This window comes from Cherax quadricarinatus, chromosome 74 (genome assembly GCF_038502225.1).
Source record: "Cherax quadricarinatus isolate ZL_2023a chromosome 74, ASM3850222v1, whole genome shotgun sequence".
Classification (NCBI taxonomy): domain Eukaryota; kingdom Metazoa; phylum Arthropoda; class Malacostraca; order Decapoda; family Parastacidae; genus Cherax; species Cherax quadricarinatus.
The window spans coordinates 21,045,819-21,066,432 of record NC_091365.1 but is presented as its reverse complement, the minus strand read 5'-3'; the positions used below and the strand labels follow the sequence as shown (position 1 = coordinate 21,066,432).

The 20,614-nt window shown below is 39.0% G+C and overlaps 1 protein-coding gene across 2 annotated transcripts in view; it reads right to left on the bottom strand.

Annotated features, from left to right (window-relative positions):
* LOC128700115 (zinc finger protein 84-like) overlaps positions 1 to 20,614 on the bottom strand; it is a 96,336-nt gene that overhangs the window by 54,456 nt on the left and 21,266 nt on the right. Inside the window, exon 2 of one of the 2 annotated variants that reach the window (XM_070100824.1) lies at positions 4,244 to 4,303. The exons of the other annotated variant lie outside the window; for it this stretch is intronic. The gene's annotated coding sequence lies outside the window, so the exon portion shown is untranslated. The remainder of the gene's footprint in view (positions 1 to 4,243; positions 4,304 to 20,614) is intronic. 2 annotated transcript variants of the gene reach the window in all.

Below are 20,614 nucleotides of genomic sequence, written 5' to 3'. Positions count from 1 at the left end.
AGCTGACTGTGGTACGATAGTATTTATTGCCCCTTTTTACCACAGGGTTGGCACTAGAAGCTTTCTTTGGGCCCATGGTGGCTTATTTAGCAGTTACAAGCACTATAAATAATAGAATAATAAAAAAATGTATCGAATGTATGCATGCAACCGGCCACCCTGGCTTGTAAACAATGACAGCAAGGCAGGCGTTCAGGCTGGACGGACAGGTTCGGGACAGATTCGGGACGAGTCATATTCAGAAACAGCTGATAGTTGTGCAACAGCAGCTGACCGTGGTGCAGCAGCAGCTAACCATGATCCAGCAGCAGCTGACCGTGATCCAGCAACAACTGACTGGTCCAGCAACAGCTGACTGGTCCAGCAACAGCTGACTGATCCAGCAACAGCTGACTGGTCCAGCAACAGCCGACTGGTCCAGCAACAGCTGACTGGTCCAGCAACAGCTGACTGGTCCAGCAACAGCTGACTGGTCCAGCAACAGCCGACTGGTCCAGCAACAGCTGACTGGTCCAGCAACAGCTGACTGGTCCAGCAACAGCTGACTGGTCCAGCAACAGCTGACTGGTCCAGCAACAGCTGAACATGGTGCAGCAGCAGCTGACTGATCCAGCAACAGCTGACTGGTTCAGCAACAGCTGATCATGGTGCAGCAGCAGCTGACTGATCCAGCAACAGCTGACTGGTCCAGCAACAGCTGATCGTGGTGCAGCAGCAACTGACTGATCCAGCAACAGCTGACTGGTCCAGCAACAGCTGATCATGGTGTAGCAGCAGCTGACTGGTCCAGCAACAGCTGACTGGTCCAGCAACAGCTGAACGTGGTGCAGCAGCAGCTGACTGGTCCAGCAACAGCTGATCGTGGTGCAGCAGCAGCTGACTGATCCAGCAACAGCTGACTGGTCCAGCAACAGCTGATCGTGGTGCAGCAGCAGCTGACTGATCCAGCAACAGCTGATCGTGGTGCAGCAGCAGCTGACTGATCCAGCAACAGCTGATTGTGGTGCAGCAACAGCTGATTGTGGTGCAGCAGCAGCTAACTGATCCAGCAACAGCTGACTAGCCCAGCAACAGCTGATCATGGTGCAGCAGCAGCTGACTGATCCAGCAACAGCTGACTGGTCCAGCAACAGCTGATCGTGGTGCAGCAGCAGCTGACTGATCCAGCAACAGCTGACTGGTCCAGCAACAGCTGATCGTGGTGCAACAGCAGCTGACTGATCCAGCAACAGCTGACTGGTCCAGCAACAGCTGACCGTGGTGCAGCAGCAGCTGACTGTGGTATGATAGTATTTCTCACCCTTTTTACCACAGGGTTAGCACTAGAAGCTTTCTTGGGGCCCATGGTCACTTATTTTGCAGATGAAATCACCAAAAAAGCTGTAATAATACGAAATGTTCCGATTGTATGCTTGGATGTTACCGCGGAGGCTGGCTTGTAAACAATGCCACTGGAGGAACATGTGAGGCTGGCTCAGGCCGCACATTAGACTCCTCTCGGACGAATAGCATTGAGCGAGTTTTTTAGCGGTATGCGAGGCAAAATTTTAGTGATAAAATGTATCGGTATGCGGGTTTAACGTTATGTGATGCCAACAGTATGCGAGGGTCCACTGTATAATGTATGCCCCTTACCAAGATAAGGTGCCATCATGTTTCTCACTAGGTCACCTGAGATACCCAATAACATCTTGGTATCTTTCAATGTTTTACTTCCCGTGTATACAACAATATCCAACATCAGGCCACTGTCACAGTCACAGAGTACAAACAGTTTTATACCAAAGCGTTTCCTCTTGCTCGGTATATACTGCTTGAATGACAGTCTACCTTTGAACAAAATCAAAGACTCGTCAATTACAACATTCTTGAATGGATGAAAGTATATGCTGAACTTTTGTTTGAGATACATGAAAACATTTCTAATCTTATATAACCTGTCACTTCTGTCAGGCCTGGTTTTGTCAGAGAAGTGCAACATACATAAGAGTAAGATAAACCTGTTCACTGGGATGATTTCACTGAAGACTGGGGTAGAAATTAGCCGATCTGTGGACCAGTATGCTTTTATATTATGCTTGTAGACATGAGGCATAAGCATTATTGTTGCAAAAAGCAAATACATTTCTGCAACAGTCGTCTCTTTCCACCTGTGTAGTCTTGACTGTGGTGATATGATCGTATTTGCCATGGTGTACTGAAAATACTTATTACTTTCCCTGACAATAATTTCCATCAATGGCTGGTCAAAGAATAATTCAAAGAATTCCAGTTCACTGGCCATGGTTCCAAGGGGACAAGTAGGTAGAATTCCACTTTGAGAGTCATCAAAGTAGTGAGGCTTGGGAACAAAATTAGGATTTTGCTGCCAATCCCACATATGGTTTGCTGGTGGATACTGGACATCATAGGCTGGTTGTGCGGGTGGTTGTGGTTGTGCTGGGCTGGTGGCTGATGCTCCGCTTTGTCCTTGAACTGATGAGTCAGCAGAGTGGGTCCCAGCGTGGGCTGGTGAGTCACGCATGGCGGTGCCACTACCATCACCACTACCACCATCCACTGATGGCTGTGGTTTATCCATGCCAAGTGTAGCCACATCATCCTCACTATCACTACCTAAAACTGGTGTAGGGCCACGGGATGTACTCCGGGATGTACTCCATCCCCTGGGCACAGCATAGGGTACACTACCCGAGTGCATGCGGCGGCGAACATACCGACGCTTCACTGGTGAATATGATTCCTATCACTACTTGAATGATCGTCGAGCGCAATAAAATCACAATCCACGTCACTATCATCATCATTACTGAGTCAGAGGCCTGGCCACGCGAAAATATTAGTTTTCTCTTGCATTGAGGCACAACCGACCGTGAGTCACGAGCGCCCACACCAGAGGTAGAAGGTTGAGGATCGTCAGGGTTTTCTGCACTATTATCGATATCCTGGTCATTCCTTTCGGTCATTAACTGATCAAAGCCGTAGAATTCGTCTTCATTTCCACTTCCATCAGTGTCAGAACTATCAGATACGAAGAGGAGAGTCCAAATTTTCCAAGGAGTGAGAGCTGACTTGCGACGAGGCATGGTGAACAAGGGTAACTGAGCCAGCGTTCCCACAATGCTATGCGGGCACCTAGATTTTTTGTTTATGACGCACACCCACCACGCAGACCCATTCTCTCACATGTAGGCCTATGAGCGCTTTCGCGCTAAATCTGACGGTGCTAGAATTTTGGTGTAGATCTACGGTTTGGACACTCAACGTGAAGCCGTAGATCTACGGGACGGACCCTGAAAGGGTTAAATTCACTCACATCACCACTAGTTGCAGGCAATTTCTTTACCAAATTGTCATGCAACTGCCTAGCCTTTTCACAAATAATCGATGCCATAAAACTATCTCCTGCTAATTGTTCCTTGTTTATCCACACCAATAATAACTTCTCAACATCTTCGAGTACTGGTGATCTCATTTTTGTCAGCATATTTACTCCCTTTGCAACAACAGCTTCCTTGATTTCCTTTTTCTTGGCCACGATGGACGATATGGTTGTACGGGATTTGTTATACATCCTGGCCAGTTTGCCCACACGTACGCCACTTTCATATTGTTCAAAGATGTTTTTCTTAAATTCAATCATATTTCTCACTTTCTTTACCAAAGGCTTGGCACTAGGAGCTTTCTTTGGAGCCATGGTAGCTTATTTAGCACTTGCAAGCACTAAAATGAATGGAATATTATGAAATATTTCATATGAACAAGTGAGGGGACCATCGCTCACTGGTAAACAATGGTACACTGGCTGGGAAGGGAGGCCGAGGCGGCTCAGAGCCGTGAGTACGCATCTCGGACGAAGGACGGTTAGCGAGTAAGCGGACCATTTGCGAGCCAATGTTTGGACGAAATAACGAGACGATTTCCAAAAAGGACGACTATCAAGCCGGATGATTATTGAGTGACCACTGTACTTTTAGTCAATAAACCATTCAAAATGATTTCTATTTCTGTAATATATCTTCAATTCTATCAAATGAGACCAAGAAAGCGAGAATACATCCATAAATACCATATGAAAATACACCACAAAGTCGGCGTTTTAACCTTTTGAGGGTCCAGAGGTCAAACCTCAGAGAGACAGCCAGGGTCCAAGAATTTTCGAAAAAAAAAAAATTCTTATAGAATTAAAGATGTCTTCTACAGGTAATAAAACAAAAACAAGAAATTTCTGATCAGTACTTACCAAGATATAGAGGCATGAAGTTGACCCTCAGTGACCGGGTGGCAGCAACATCAACGACTTCTGTAAAGTCGCATTTTTTATTTTACTTTTTTGTTAGTTTTTTTCTTTTCTAATATTTTTTTCCAGTAATGTTTGTGGCCTAAGAGACCAATATAATGCATAATGTATATATGTACTCTCAAATTCAACACAATAACCGCACTAATAATTTTATCATTACAGCCTCTCCTCACTTAGCGATGTACTCGTTTACCAATGACTCAGACCTACAATGGGCTCTCTGACCAATATGCAAACCTAAATAATGTATATTGGAACTAATTTCCTCTAATTTGTTTATTCCAATATACAGTACACTACTGTATAAACATTTAAAAATTTACTAAGAATGTTATGAATGGTGCAAAGGTGACATTAAAACAATATCAAAGATGGATGACACAAACTCACTACCATTATAGTATGCTCCTCATTTACCAACGAATTCATTTACTGGTGTGGTCTTAGGAACATAACTCCGTTGTTGAGGAAAGGGTGTATAGTGTTTACAAAACTTGTTTACAACAAAAAACATGCAAAAATATTGCATATTAATAATGTTCTATTACAGTGAACCCTCGAGTTTCGTTAGCCTTGCACTTCATAAATTTCAACTATCGACAACTTATTTCATCAAAATATAGCCTCGCCATTCGTCGCTCGTCCGGAACGCATATGAGTGGCCTCCCAGCGCCCGTGCCACACAAAGGCGCCCCACACACCATTTCCAGTCTGTGTGGCATTGTTTATTGGTGAGTGACCATCACCCCATGCCCCACGAGTTCATACGATACATTTCGTAATACTATTCCATTCTTTTTTGTGCTTGAAACTTCTAAATAAGCCACCCTGGGCCCAAAGAAAGCTTCTAGTGCCAGCCCTTTGGAAAAGAATGTGAGAAACACAATAGAATTCAAGAAACAAATCATTGCAAAATATGAAAGTGGTGTGCGTGTGGCCCATCCTGCCAGGATGTATGGGAAGCCCCATACAACCATTGCTTCCATCGTGGCAAAAAAAAAAAAGGACATCAAAGAAGCTGTTGTTGCAAAAGGGGTAGATATGCTCACAAAAAAAGAGATCACAAATACTTGAAGATATTGAGAATTTGTTGTTGGTGTGGATCAACCAAAAACAGTTAGCAGGAGATAGTGTTATGCAGTCGATAATTTGTGAAAAGGCAAAGCAGTTGCATGGCGATCTCGTAAAGAAAATGCCGGACCGAGTGCTGATGTTAGTGAATTTAAGGCCAACAAAGGCTGGTTTGAGAGATTTAAGAAGTGTAGTGGCATACAGTGTGGTAAGGCATGGCGAGGCTGCAAGTTCTGACAAAAGTGCGGCTGGAAAGCTCATACAAGAATTCAAGGTCTCTGTAGAGGCAGAAGAATTTGTCCCCAACTACTGTTCAATTGTGACGAAACATGCCTCTTTTGGAAGAAAATGCCAGAGGACCTACATCACGCAGGAGGAAACGGCACTGCCAGGACACAAGCCTACTTTGAGCCTTATTTTCAGCCAATTCCTATGTTCCCGTCGACTAACATCATAGCTATTTCACTAGAATTCCACTTGTTCTATCGACTGAGTACAAGCAACCACCCATTTGCCGATTTCAACTACCCAATAAAGTGGTCAGAAATTGGCAATTTGCCCAATTTCACACAAAATTCAAAAGATGCCAATTTCAAAATAGGGTCCAGAATAAACAAGACATACATTCCTGGCACTAAAATAACATTTTCACTGTTCTTAAGTCACGTCTCCAGGCCCCTCTTATATTATTCTTGCTTTCCATTTTGAAATTTACTGTTAAGCAGACTGCTGCATTATTGTAAAAATGGTATAAATAATATCAGCGCACTTGTGAAAGAATATTAGACTCCCCAGTTGACGTGTATTGGATGCGTGGCCTAATTAGTTTACTCTTGAACATTGGCAAAAATTGAACATTTCCACTAATTTGACCTGAATTTCAAGGTACTTTTCATCATGAAAATATTCAAAATCGTCTCTGTTTTTGTAATACAGTAGAGCCCCACTTATACAGCAGGTTAGGTTCCAGGTTACTGCTGGAAAGCAAACATCGCTGGAAAGCAGAACGCCATTTTTTCCTCTTATAAATGCATATAAATGCCAGATAACAAGTCTACACTAACATATATTAAATTAGTAATAGAACTAGGCATTTACCCTTTCAAGGTTGACAGGCCCTCTCAGAGACTTGTTCTCAGGGTCAGCCAAATTTAAAAAAAAAAAATTATTTTTTTCTTAAGAAAAAATAGAAAATCTTTTCCCGATCATAATGACACCAAAAGTATGAAATTTGATGGAAAACTTACGGAATTATGCTCTCATGAAGTTAGCGGTCTCGACGATGTTTATGCATCGGCGATTTTTGCCCAATTTGAGCCCTATTTTCGGCCAATTCCAGTGTACTTGTCGACAAAAATCATAACTATTTTGCTAGAACTCCATTTTTTCTATCGAGTGAGTACAAGAAACCACCCATTTACCGATTTCAACTATCCAATACAGTGGTCAGAATTTAGCAATTTTGCCAATTTCACACAAATTTCAAAAGAAGCCAATTTCCGAATAGGGTCCAGAATAAACAAGAAAGACATTCCTGGCACTAAAATAGCATTTCCTCTGTTCATTAGTCACGTCCCAACACCCCTCTTACATTCTTTTGCTTTCCACTTTGAATTTTTATTCTCACAAAAAAATAGAAGAATTACTGTTATGCACACTACTGCATTGGTAACGGTATAAATATTATCAGCGCACTTGTGAAAGAATATTAGACTCACCAGTTGACGTGTATTGGATGCATAGCATGATCTGTTTACTTTTGAACTTTGGTAAAAATCGAACATTTCTGCTACTTTGAGTGCAATTTCAAGGTAATTTTCTTTGTAAAACCAGTCAAAATCATCCCAATTTCTGTAGTATGTCTTCCATTCTATAAAATGAGACCAGGAAATCTAGAATACAACAATAAATACCATATGAAAATACAGTGTAAAGTCGCTGTTTAATTCCAAAAACACGGTCAAAGTTTTTTTTCTCTCATTATGCACTGTGTGCTGCAGGATTTTTTTATACCACGCACACTGATCACATAGACCCATTCTTTCATATGTAGGCCTACCAGCTTTCTCTCACTAGATTTGAGGGCGCTAGAATTTAGGTGTACTAGTACGTCAAAAACCCTGGTGCATAAGCCGTACTAGTACGGCCGAAACCCTGAAAGGGTTAAAAACAATAAAAAGTAAAATACGCACAGTGTACCCATTATTTACCTTAAAATATTTTTTGTCTTAATGTAGGGTGAGAGGTGAGTTTTATGAAGTCAGGTTTGGGAGGTATGGTAGCCAGCCAGGTCAGCAGACCCCCCCCACCCACATGTAATATGCTATGACATTTAATTAAAGCACCCCAGAGCGATAAAATACACGTACAGTACATTCTTTAATTACCTTAAAATATTTGTAGCCTTAATGTAGGGTGAGAGGTGAGTAGGCCTACCAGCTTTCTCTGCGGCAGCATCGGCATCCTAGCAACTCTTATTCTTCAAGAAACCATCGCTCATCAAAGCCTGTGATGGCCTAATTGAAGGTGCAACTACATGAACCCACATAGACCACAAAAAGACCCAAGAATACTAAGAATGTAACCCAAATCTTGACAAAATAGAAGATCTAAGGAAGACAGCCCTGCTAACCAAAACACTGCCTCCGCTGCCAGACAATCACTTAACCCAAGCTCAGGGAAATCAAGCCTTCTCCTCCATAGCTACACAGTATCTACTTTAGTGATACTATGAAAGGATATTGGAGAAGAAACAATAGCAGTAAGAAAAGAATAACACCAAGGACCCTAAAACTTGACTTGTCTACCCAACAGGACGCCGGTGTATCATCAACCCCCCTCACCACCGCCACCCAGAGAACAACAACAACAAACATGGCTGACTCCCCCTCCAACTCCACTCCCTTCAAAGGATTCACCGATGATAACTCAGGTATGATTATTCCTGACAATATCAGGGACTACATCGTTGCTCTAGAAAACGAAATCAAAGATATTAAAGCAACACTTGCGCGATGAGAATCCAAGATAACCAACCTCGAGAACAAGATCCAAAACCTTGAAGAGAAGATTACCTCGGAAAGTGCTGACACAGAAAATACTCTGAAAGCAGCTATAGCCAGTCACACTGAGCAAATAACAACTCTAAATATGAAGGTTGAAGAAGCAATCAAGGACTGGAATCAGAACATGCACACTCAACTGAATGAATACCTTGATTTCCAAGATGACAAAACTGAACAAGATAAGTTGTCAGATGCAGTTATATTAAACAGTCCGCACATTCCAAGTGACATAACCCAAGAACAGTGCAAAGAAACTGCTATCAGGATAATACAGGACCATTTACATGTTATTGTGCAAAACAATGAAATCAAAGAAACATGTTTGTTAGGAAAACAAGGTAGTAAACACAGTATTATGAGCAGACTTCATTCATATGATAAAAGAAAGGACTTAATTAAATCAGCAATCACAATGAAAAATGGAGTGTTCATCAACGAGTGTCTAACGAGAAAACGTCAAAGCCTTCTGTTCAGGTTGAGAAAACTTAAACAGGAAAACAAAATACATCAGTGTTTCACTCAAGATGGGAAAATACTAATTAGAAAAACTTCAACAGGACAACAATACACCATCTCAAATGAACATGATTTCTCTACCTTCCTTAGAAAAGCTAACATTTCTGTAACAGATAAGATAAGTGTCCTTAACACATATATATGTGTGGTGCATATAGTGTATATTACTATTATATTATTGTGCATTATTATTATTATTTAATATTACATTATTGTGCATTATTATTTTTTTCTTTTGCTAGCTAATACCAGCTACCTCAAATACTTTTTACTTTTTAATTGCTTTTATTGCTCATAATTTTGTGTTGAAAGTCAAATCTTACTCCAAATTAATGTTATTCATGGTTGCTACCTGTCCATTTAATTCTGCTTACCACTACTAATTTAATCCCCTTTATATTGTCTGAGCAATTAGTGTATATTCCAATTACATTATTGTGTGAGTCCCAAAACTATCTTTTGCTAGCTAGTACCAGCTACCTCATATTTCTCTACTTTTGTAGTGCAATTAATTGCTCAACTTATTATACATTACAAATCAGATCTTACTCCCAAATCAATATTAAATCATAGTGACTATCTGTCCACTGAACTTTGTTCACCATTACTTAATTTAGTTCCCTATATATTTTCTCCCTTATTTAAGCTTTAAATAACTACCTCAGTTCATATATTCACAATTTTTAAAATAATCAAGGTGCTATTCTCAGGTGCTAAAGTGTAATAAGTTCACTATTTTGCCATTAAAATACTCCAGGTGCTATAGACTACCTCAGGTGCTACTGATTTTACTTTTAATACATTCTTTTACTATTATATCCATTAGCTCCTTTATTTTAACTGTAAATATCTACTGTAGTTCATAAACTCACTTGTTAAAATAATTAAGGTGCTATTAGATACTTAAGTGTATAACTAAATTATCAATTCTGTAATAATCCCTTTTTCTTTCAAATTTTTACAAGTTTTAGATTAATCACAGTGTCTTAGTCATAAGTCTAGTTGTAGATTCAATATAAATCTTATATCATTTTACTCAGAAAATCTAGTTTGTAAAATTACTCTCATCCTATGATTACAGGCATAGATCCTGATGTAAACTTTTTACAAAATGAATTACATGAATCAACCAGTAACTGTAATTACTACACAGCAGACCAAACAAAGACATTACTCAGTGCAAACAATAACATAACCATCTTTAACTACAATGTCAGATCCTTGAGCAAACATTATGATGACCTCACAGCATTACTCAGTTCCCTTCGTTCCAATATATCAATCATCACACTCACAGAAACCTGGCTTAAGCCTGATATTACAGATTCTACAGTTGTGTATGGCCATACACAACTGTAGAACAGACCAACAAGGGGGAGGAACAGCTATATACTATTCAAATCAACTTGAATGTATCAATAAATCTTGCACAAAGGATGAACATGGACAATATATCATAGCCAAATTTAAATCAAAAGACTTGCAAAATCCACTCACAGTTATAAACATCTACAGAGTACCACAGTCAAACATTTATCACTTTAGTGAAAAACTAGGAAACATGATTACTGATGCACACATGAATAAAGACCACCTACTACTAACAGGTGATTTCAACATAAACATACTACACGCCCAGGACCCACAAGTAACCGAAATCACAAACACAATGAGTAACTGCCTGTTGCTACCCGCAACATCTAAACCTACAAGAATCTCCAAGACAAACATCTCCTTAATAGACCACATCTGGACAAACACCATATCCCCTTTAAAATCAGGTATAATCATGGACAACACTACACACCGTTACCCAACCTTTCTCATAACTAATCTGGGCAAACTACCACAAGACATTACTAAAGTAACCTTCAGACTACATAACGAGACAGCAGTTAACAACTTTATAGCAGCTATGAATAACATCGATTGGCAAAATGAGCTTGAAACATATACAGATATGAATGAATGTATAAATAATTTTCTAAAAAAAGCCCAATGCCTCTACAACAGACATTGCCCCAGAAAAACTAAACAGATCACAGCAAAGAGACTGAATAATCCCTGGCTAACACCAAGCATCCTCAAATCCATTAACACAAAGCACAAATATGAAAAACAGTATAGAATGGGTCAAATAACTAGAGAACAGTCCAGAAATTACTCGTCAGCACTTACCAGCCTGATAAGAAGGTCAAAAAAATTGTATTATGAAAATAGATTACATAACATCAAAGGTGATATGAAAAAGCCTGAAATTCTTGGAACGAAAAAGTTATCCAAAAACAAAGCAATCAAACTAACAAAATCAGATGAACCCCTACTCACTCCAACCAAAAGAGCAAACAGACTTAATGTTTTCTTCTCCACCATAGGAAAAATTCTAGCAAACAAAATACAAAGCACAAACGTCCGTCCATCAGACTACCTCATAGGAACCTACCCAAATACACTATTCCTAGCTCCAACCAACCCCACTGAAGTTATGCTCATCATAAACACCCTTAAAACCAAGGCAGGAGACATAAACAACTTGCCTGCTTTTATGTACAAAAAAGCTTCTCAAGTATTGTAACCAATTATTGCAACGCTCTTTAACAAATCCATTGAATCATCTACATTCCCAACAATCCTCAAAATAGTGAGGGTCACTCCGATCCATAAAGGAGGTGACCAAGCTGACTTGAATAACTATAGACAAATATCTAACTTACCACTGCTCTCTAAAATCTTTGAAAAATTAATTCATAGACGGATCTATTCCTACTTCATTTCACACAACATATTAAACCCTTGTCAGTTTGGATTCAGAAATAATAAAAGCACAAATGATGCTATCATACACATGCTAGAACTAATGTATACCGCACTTGAAAAGAAAGAAGTCCTGCTGGGCATTTTCATTGATTTACGTAAAGCTTTCGATACAGTTGACCATGAACTACTGTACTCCAAATTAATGCACTATGGTATCAGAGGCCACTCCCTCAACTACCTAAAGTCATACCTTAGTAACAGAACTCAATATGTGTATGCAAATGATGCAAACTCCTCCACCCAACCAATCACAGTAGGAGTCCCACAAGGAAGCATCCTTGGACCACTCCTCTTTCTCATCTACATCAATGATCTACCGAATGCATCACAGCTACTCAAACCCATATTATTTGCAGATGGCAGTACATATGTATTTTCCCACCCAAATGCAGTCATACTAGCAAACATAGTCAATGCTGAATTACAGAAAATATCTGCCTGGATGATGACTAACAAACATACCCTGAACACTGATAAAACCTATTTCATTCAGTTTGAAAACAAAGCTGCAAATGATCCAATTAACATTATGCTAAATGGATCATCAGTCACAAGACTCACAGAGGGAAAATTCCTAGGTATCCACCTTGACAGTAGCCTTAAGTTCCGGACACACACACAACAAATCACCAAGAAAATCTCCAAGACTGTAGGCATACTATCAAAGATAAGGTACTATGTTCCACAATCAGCTCTCCTGGCACTGTACCATTCACTCATATACCCTTATCTTATATATGGAATTTGTGCATGGGGATCAACACCATCCAATCACCTAAAACCCCTAATAACCCAGCAAAAGGCAGCAGTAAGAATTTTAACATATTCCTACTCCCGCCAGCATACTCCACCAATTTTCAAAAGTCTGAATCTGCTTACCATTAAGAACATCCATACTTATTCATGTGCCTACTACATACACAGAACAATACACACAAATATAAACCCTTCACTCAAACTTTTCCTCACCAACCTAAACAGGACACATGACCACAACACAGAACACAGATCTCTTTTTGATATACCTCGTGTCCATATCACACTGTGTAAAAACTCTATGCACATAAAGGGCCCCAAAATATGGAATTCATTACCAGAAGATATTAAAGTAACCCAGTCTGAAAATCAATTTAAGACTCTTCTCAAAAGCCACTTAATCACCCTAGACTAAATGCTAAATACTCAGTACACATTTACTCATCTATGTACTCCCACATCATAACTGAAACAATCACATTGAACCTTTTATCCATTGTTGACAGGAATATAATTGAATCATTGTTTTTCACAAAAGCATTTTAGAATATAAATACGTATATGTGTGGACCAGGTGTTTACAGTGAAACATATAAGTGAAGAGTATTTAGATAAGGCTAAAGAGGTCTTTGTGGCATTTATGGATTTGGAAAAGGCGTATGACAGGGTGGATAGGGGGGCAATGTGGCAGATGTTGCAGGTGTATGGTGTAGGAGGTAGGTTACTGAAAGCAGTGAAGAGTTTTTACGAGGATAGTGAGGCTCAAGTTAGAGTATGTAGGAAAGAGGGAAATTATTTCCCAGTAAAAGTAGGCCTTAGACAAGGATGTGTGATGTCACCGTGGTTGTTTAATATATTTATAGATGGGGTTGTAAGAGAAGTAAATGCGAGGGTCTTGGCAAGAGGCGTGGAGTTAAAAGATAAAGAATCACACATAAAGTGGGAGTTGTCACAGTTGCTCTTTGCTGATGACACTGTGCTCTTGGGAGATTCTGAAGAGAAGTTGCAGAGATTGGTGGATGAATTTGGTAGGGTGTGCAAAAGAAGAAAATTGAAAGTGAATACAGGAAAGAGTAAGGTTATGAGGATAACAAAAAGATTAGGTGATGAAAGATTGGATATCAGATTGGAGGGAGAGAGTATGGAGGAGGTGAATGTATTCAGGTATTTGGGAGTGGACGTGTCAGCGGATGGGTCTATGAAAGATGAGGTGAATCATAGAATTGATGAGGGGAAAAGGGTGAGTGGTGCACTTAGGAGTCTGTGGAGACAAAGAACTTTGTCCTTGGAGGCAAAGAGGGGAATGTATGAGAGTATAGTTTTACCAACACTCTTATATGGGTGTGAAGCATGGGTGATGAATGTTGCAGCGAGGAGAAGGCTGGAGGCAGTGGAGATGTCATGTCTGAGAGCAATGTGTGGTGTGAATGTAATGCAGAGAATTCGTAGTTTGGAAGTTAGGAGGAGGTGCGGGATTACCAAAACTGTTGTCCAGAGGGCTGAGGAAGGGTTGTTGAGGTGGTTCGGACATGTGGAGAGAAGGGAGCGAAACAGAATAACTTCAAGAGTGTATCAGTCTGTAGTGGAAGGAAGGCGGGGTAGGGGTCGGCCTAGGAAAGGTTGGAGGGAGGGGGTAAAGGAGGTTTTGTGTGCGAGGGGCTTGGACTTCCAGCAGGCATGCGTGAGCGTGTTTGATAGGAGTGAATGGAGACAAATGGTTTTTAATACTTGACGTCCTGTTGAAGTGTGAGCAAAGTAACATTCATGAAGGGATTCAGGGAAACCGGCAGGCCGGACTTGAGTCCTGGAGATGGGAAGTACAGTGCCTGCAGTCTGAAGGAGGGGTGTTAATGTTGCAGTTTAAAAACTGTAGTGTAAAGCACCCTTCTGGCAAGACAGTGATGGAGTGAATGATGGTGAAAGTTTTTCTTTTTCGGGCCACCCTGCCTTGGTGGGAATCGGCCAGTGTGATAATAAATAAAAAATAAATAAAAATGTGTATATTTTTGTATTATACAAATTTTGATTCATTTATAATTAATATTCTACTGTACAACTATGAAATAATTACTTTCCTACTGTACAACTATGTACAGAACGTAAGCCAATAATGTTAAGTTGGCCCATAATGCCAAGGCATAATAGAGACTCTCTTTGCATTGCAACCCACTATTGTATATACATAATCTCAATGTACTGTTTGCAAAGACATTAAATAAATAAATAAATAAATAAATAAAAGTCAGCAGGTTTGGGAAGTATGGTAGCCAGCCAAGGCAGTGCTCCCTGCCCCACCCCACCCTCACGTAATGTAAACAAACCAGGCGAACCATTACTACTATTGTTATTATTGGCAGAAATGTTTGATTGTTTGCTGTGTTCAAGAGTCATATGCAATTCTGAAAAAATATTTTTATTTATTTATTTATTTTATTTATTTCCAATTTGTGCACACATACAGAGGTACAAAAAAAATACAGATAAGAGCAGTATGCCAAAGCCACTTATACTATGCATAGCATTACGGGCTGGCTTAAAATTAACTTAAGATTAACTAAGCAATGATTATTATTATTATTATAATCAAAAAGAAGCGCTAAGCCACAAGGACTATACAGCGCTGCTACTAAGCAATGATGAAATCAGTGATAAAACATTAATGTAAACAGATAACTATAAAGCACAAGTGAGTATTACAAAGACAGGTCATATGGTTGCATTCAGTTAGGTAGTGATTCTGTTAGGTAGTGTATTTAAAAAATAATAAAGTTAGATTGGGTTTTAGGTTTAACATTTATGTGATATAATTGTGAGAAACATTTAAGATATACAATTTATAATGTTCAGTTATTCAGTATTTATTTGGTTTTGGGTGAGTAAGTAATCTTTGAGAAGAGACTTGAATTTATAAACAGGTTGTGTTTCTTTTATATTTACAGGTAATGAATTCCAGATTTTAGGGCCTTTTATGTGCATTGAGTTTTTGCATAGTGTGAGATGGACACGAGGAACATCAAAGAGTGATCTGTGCCTTGTGTTATGGTCATGTGTTCTGTTGAGGTTGGCAAGGAGATGTTTGAGGGGAGGGTTAATATCAGAGTTAAGTGTTCTATGTATGTAATAGGTGCAGTAATAAGTATGGATGTTTTGTATGGTGAGTAGGTTTAGTGTATTGAATATTGGTGGAGTGTGCTGCCTGTAGTGAGAATTTGTTATCATTCTAACTGCAGCCTTTTGTTGGGTAATTAGTGGTCTGAGATGGTTAATTGTTGTTGAGCCCCATGCACAAATTCCATAGGTGAGATAGGGGTAAATAAGAGAGTGATATAGGGCCAGGAGGGCTGACTGTGGAACATAGTACCGTATCTTCGATAGTATGCCTACAGTCTTGGAAATTTTCTTAGAAATTTGATGTATATGTGTATGAAATTTGAGTCTATTATCAAGGTGGATTCCTAAGAATTTTCCCTCTGTTAGTTTTGTGATAGGTGATCCATTTATCATTATGTTAAGAGGGACATCTGTAGCTCTGTTACCAAACTGAATGAAGTAGGTTTTGTCAATGTTTAGTGTAAGTTTGTTAGTCCTCATCCAGGTAGATATTTTCTGTAATTCGGTATTTACAGTATTGGCTAGCGTGACTGGGCTCGGGTGAGAGAAGACGTATGTAGTGTCATCTGCAAATAGTGTGGGTTTGAGTAATTGCGAAGCATTTGGAAGGTCATTTATGTATAGGAGAAAGAGAAGAGGGCCAAGGACACTTCCCTGTGGGACACCAACTGTAATTGGTTGTGCAGAAGAGTTTGCCCCATTTGCGTACACATATTGGCTTCTGTTGCTGAGGTAAGACTTGAGGTAGTTGAGGGAGTGCCCTCTTATACCATAGTGTGACAATTTTACGTGGAGCAAGTCATGGTCAACTGTATCAAAAGCTTTACGTAAGTCAATGAAGATCCCCAGTGGGACTTCTTTTTTCTCTATTGCAGTGTATATATGTTCTAGCATGTGTATAATAGCATCATTAGTATTTTTATTAGGCCTGAATCCAAATTGGCAGGGGTTGAGTATGTTTTGGGAGATAAGGTAGGAGTAGATTCGTTTATGAATTAATTTTTCGAAGATTTTTGAGAGAGGGTGTAAGTTGGATATTGGCCTATAGTTATTCAACTCTGTTTGGTCTCCTCCTTTGTGGATCGGGGTGACCCTTGCTATTTTGAGTACTGTAGGGAAGGTGGAGGATTCAATGGATTTGTTAAAGAGTGTTGCAATGATTGGTGATAGCACTTGTGACACTTTTTTGTATATAAGGGGTGGTAAGGTATTTAAATCTCCTGCCTTGTTTTTTAGTGCGTTGATAATAAGGGAGACTTCGTATGGGTTAGTCGGAGCTAGGAACAGTGTGTTCGGGTAGTTGCCGGTGAGGTAGTCATTTGGTGGGGTATCTGAGCTTGGGATTTTATTGGCAAGGTTTTGTCCTATAGTGGAGAAGAAATCATTGAGTCTGTTTGCTGTTTCTGTTGGTGGGAGTTGGGGTTCATCTGTTTTTGCTAATTTTATTTCGCTATTTCGTGATATCTTTTTTGTTCCCAGAATTTCTGATAGGGTTTTCCAGGTCTTTTTTATATCACCTCGTAAGTTGGATAATCTGTTCTCATAATACAATTTTTTTGCCCTTCTTATCAGGCTGGTTAGGATTGACGAGTAACGTTTTGTTTGGTCTCTGGTTATGTGACCCATTCTGTACTGTTTTTCATATTGGTGTTTTGTATTTATGGATTTGAGAATGCTGGGTGTTAGCCAGGGACTGTTCAGTCTCTTTGCTGTCATCTGTTTAGTTTTTTTAGGGCAGTGCTTGTTATAGAGGTATTGGGTTTTTTTTAGAAAATTATTAATACATTCGTCAATATCTGTATAGGTTTCTAGCTCAGTGTGCCAATCAATGTTTGCTATTGCTGTTGTGAAGTTATTAATGGCTGCCTCATTGTGAAGTCTGAAGGTGACTTTAGTAGTGTCTTGGGGTAGTTTACCAAGAGTTGTTATGAGGAAAGTAGGGTAGTGGTCTGTGGTATTATCTGTAATTATGCCTGATTTTAAAGGGGATATGGTGTTGGTCCAGATGTGGTCAAGTAGGGAAACACTAGTCTCTGTAACTCTTGTAGGTTTTGTTACTGTTGGTAGTAACATACAGTTACTCATTGTGTTTGTGAATTCAGTAACGTGTGGGTCCTGGTCTTGCAGGAGATTTATATTGAAGTCACCTGAGAGTAGTAAGTGATCTTTGTTCATGCGTGCATCAGTTATCATACTTCCTAGATTTTGACTAAATTGGCTAATGTTTGACTGTGGAACTCTGTAGATGTTTATCAATGTGAGAGGTTTTTGTAGGTACTTTGATTTGAATTTAGCTATTATATATTCCCCATGTTCATCCCTTGTGCAAGTATTAGTGATACATTCTAGTTGGTCTGAGTAGTATATGGCTGTGCCACCCCCTTGTTGATCTGGCCTACAGTTGTGTATGGCTGTGTAACCAGGAATGGCATAGACATCTGTACTATCAGGCTTTAGCCAGGTTTCAGTTAGTGTAATGATGGACATATTGGCATGTAAGGAATTTAGTAATGCTATGAGGTCATCGTAATGCTTGCTTAAAGATCTGATATTGTAGTTAAATATAGTTATGTTGTTGTTGGCACTGAGAAGTGCCTTTGATTGTTCTGCAGTGTAGTAATTACAGTTACTGTTTGATTCATTTAAGTCATTAAATAAGAGGTTGGTATCAGGATCAATGCTTGTAATCATAAGATTTGTAGTGAATCTATAGTTTGAATTAAGTATAAAACAAAGTAAATAGTCTTAAGCTAAAAAATAGCACCTGGATTATTTAACAAATGTAAAATAATGAGCTAAGGGACTAATACAAATAAAGTGATGATCAAATAGTGGAGCTTGGGAATATGATAGTAGGTAGTACTATAAAGGTAATTTTTTAAAGTTAGAATTATAGTATAAAATTATAATATAAAAGGGACTAATATAGGTTGTGGTGACCAATAAAGTGGTAATCAAAAAAATGAGCTTTGGAATATAATGGCAAAATTGTGAACTTATTCTACTTTAGCACCTAAGAATAGCACCTTGATTATTTTAACAATTGTGAATATATAAACTAGGATAGTTATATAAAGCTAAAATAAAGGAGAAAACATATAAGGGACTAAAATTAAGTAATGGTAAGCAAAGTTAAATGGGCAGATGGTAGGAATTATAATATAAACTTATAATATAAAAATACAATTTGAAATGGTACTTGCAATTGCACTAGAGTCTGGTATAGGTTGTTGACAAGATCAAGATTATACCTAGATTTAAATTGACAAAATAAAATTCACAATTAAAGTACCAAAAGAATAATAGTAAAAAAATAACAATGGTAATGTCTTGATTATAATATGATAGTAAGAGGGTAGACAGGTACACAGGTACAAGGGATAATATAAAGGTTGGGGTTGAATATAAAAACTTGAAAATTTGGCTACAAAATGTTATGAGAAGTATAAAATAATGTTTAATGTACAAAATTAAAATTGACTGGTAGTAAATATGGTGTTTAATAAAATTTTAGTAAGTAATAATGAATACAAAAAAGTGAAAAAGTAATGTTTATTTCATTCAATATTGCACTGGTAGTTATACTCCACCAAATGACTACCTCACCGGCAACTACCCGAACACACTGTTCCTAGCTCCGACTAACCCATACGAAGTCTCCCTTATTATCAACGCACTAAAAAACAAGGCAGGAGATTTAAATACCTTACCACCCTTTATATACAAAAAAGTGTCACAAGTGCTATCACCAATCATTGCAACACTCTTTAACAAATCCATTGAATCCTCCACCTTCCCTACAGTACTCAAAATAGCAAGGGTCACCCCGATCCACAAAGGAGGAGACCAAACAGAGTTGAATAACTATAGGCCAATATCCAACTTACACCCTCTCTCAAAAATCTTCGAAAAATTAATTCATAAACGAATCTACTCCTACCTTATCTCCCAAAACATACTCAACCCCTGCCAATTTGGATTCAGGCCTAATAAAAATACTAATGATGCTATTATACACATGCTAGAACATATATACACTGCAATAGAGAAAAAAGAAGTCCCACTGGGGATCTTCATTGACTTACGTAAAGCTTTTGATACAGTTGACCATGACTTGCTCCACGTAAAATTATCACACTATGGTATAAGAGGGCACTCCCTCAACTACCTCAAGTCATACCTCAGCAACAGAAGCCAATATGTGTACGCAAATGGGGCAAACTCTTCTGCACAACCAATTACAGTTGGTGTCCCACAGGGAAGTGTCCTTGGCCCTCTTCTCTTTCTCCTATACATAAATGACCTACCAAATGCTTCTCAATTACTCAAACCCACACTATTTGCTGATGACACAACATACGTCTTCTCCCACCCGAGCCCAGTCACGCTAGCCAATACTGTAAATACCGAATTACAGAAAATATCTACCTGGATGAGTACTAACAAACTTACACTAAACATTGACAAAACCTACTTCATTCAGTTTGGTAACAGAGCTACAGATGTCCCTCTTAACATAATGATAAACGGATCACCTATCACAAAGCTAACAGAGGGAAAATTCTTAGGAATCCACCTTGATAATAGACTCAAATTTCATACACATATACAACAAATTTCTAAGAAAATTTCCAAGACTGTAGGCATACTATCGAAGATACGGTACTATGCTCCACAGTCAGCCCTCCTGGCCCTATATCACTCTCTTATTTACCCCTATCTCACCTATGGAATTTGTGCATGGGGCTCAACAACAAGTAACCATCTCAGACCACTAATTACCCAACAAAAGGCTGCAGTTAGAATGATAACAAATTCTCACTACAGGCAGCACACTCCACCAATATTCAATACACTCAACCTACTCACCATACAAAACATCCATACTTATTACTGCACCTATTACATACATAGAACACTCAACTCTGATATTAACCCTCCCCTCAAACATCTCCTTGCCAACCTCAACAGAACA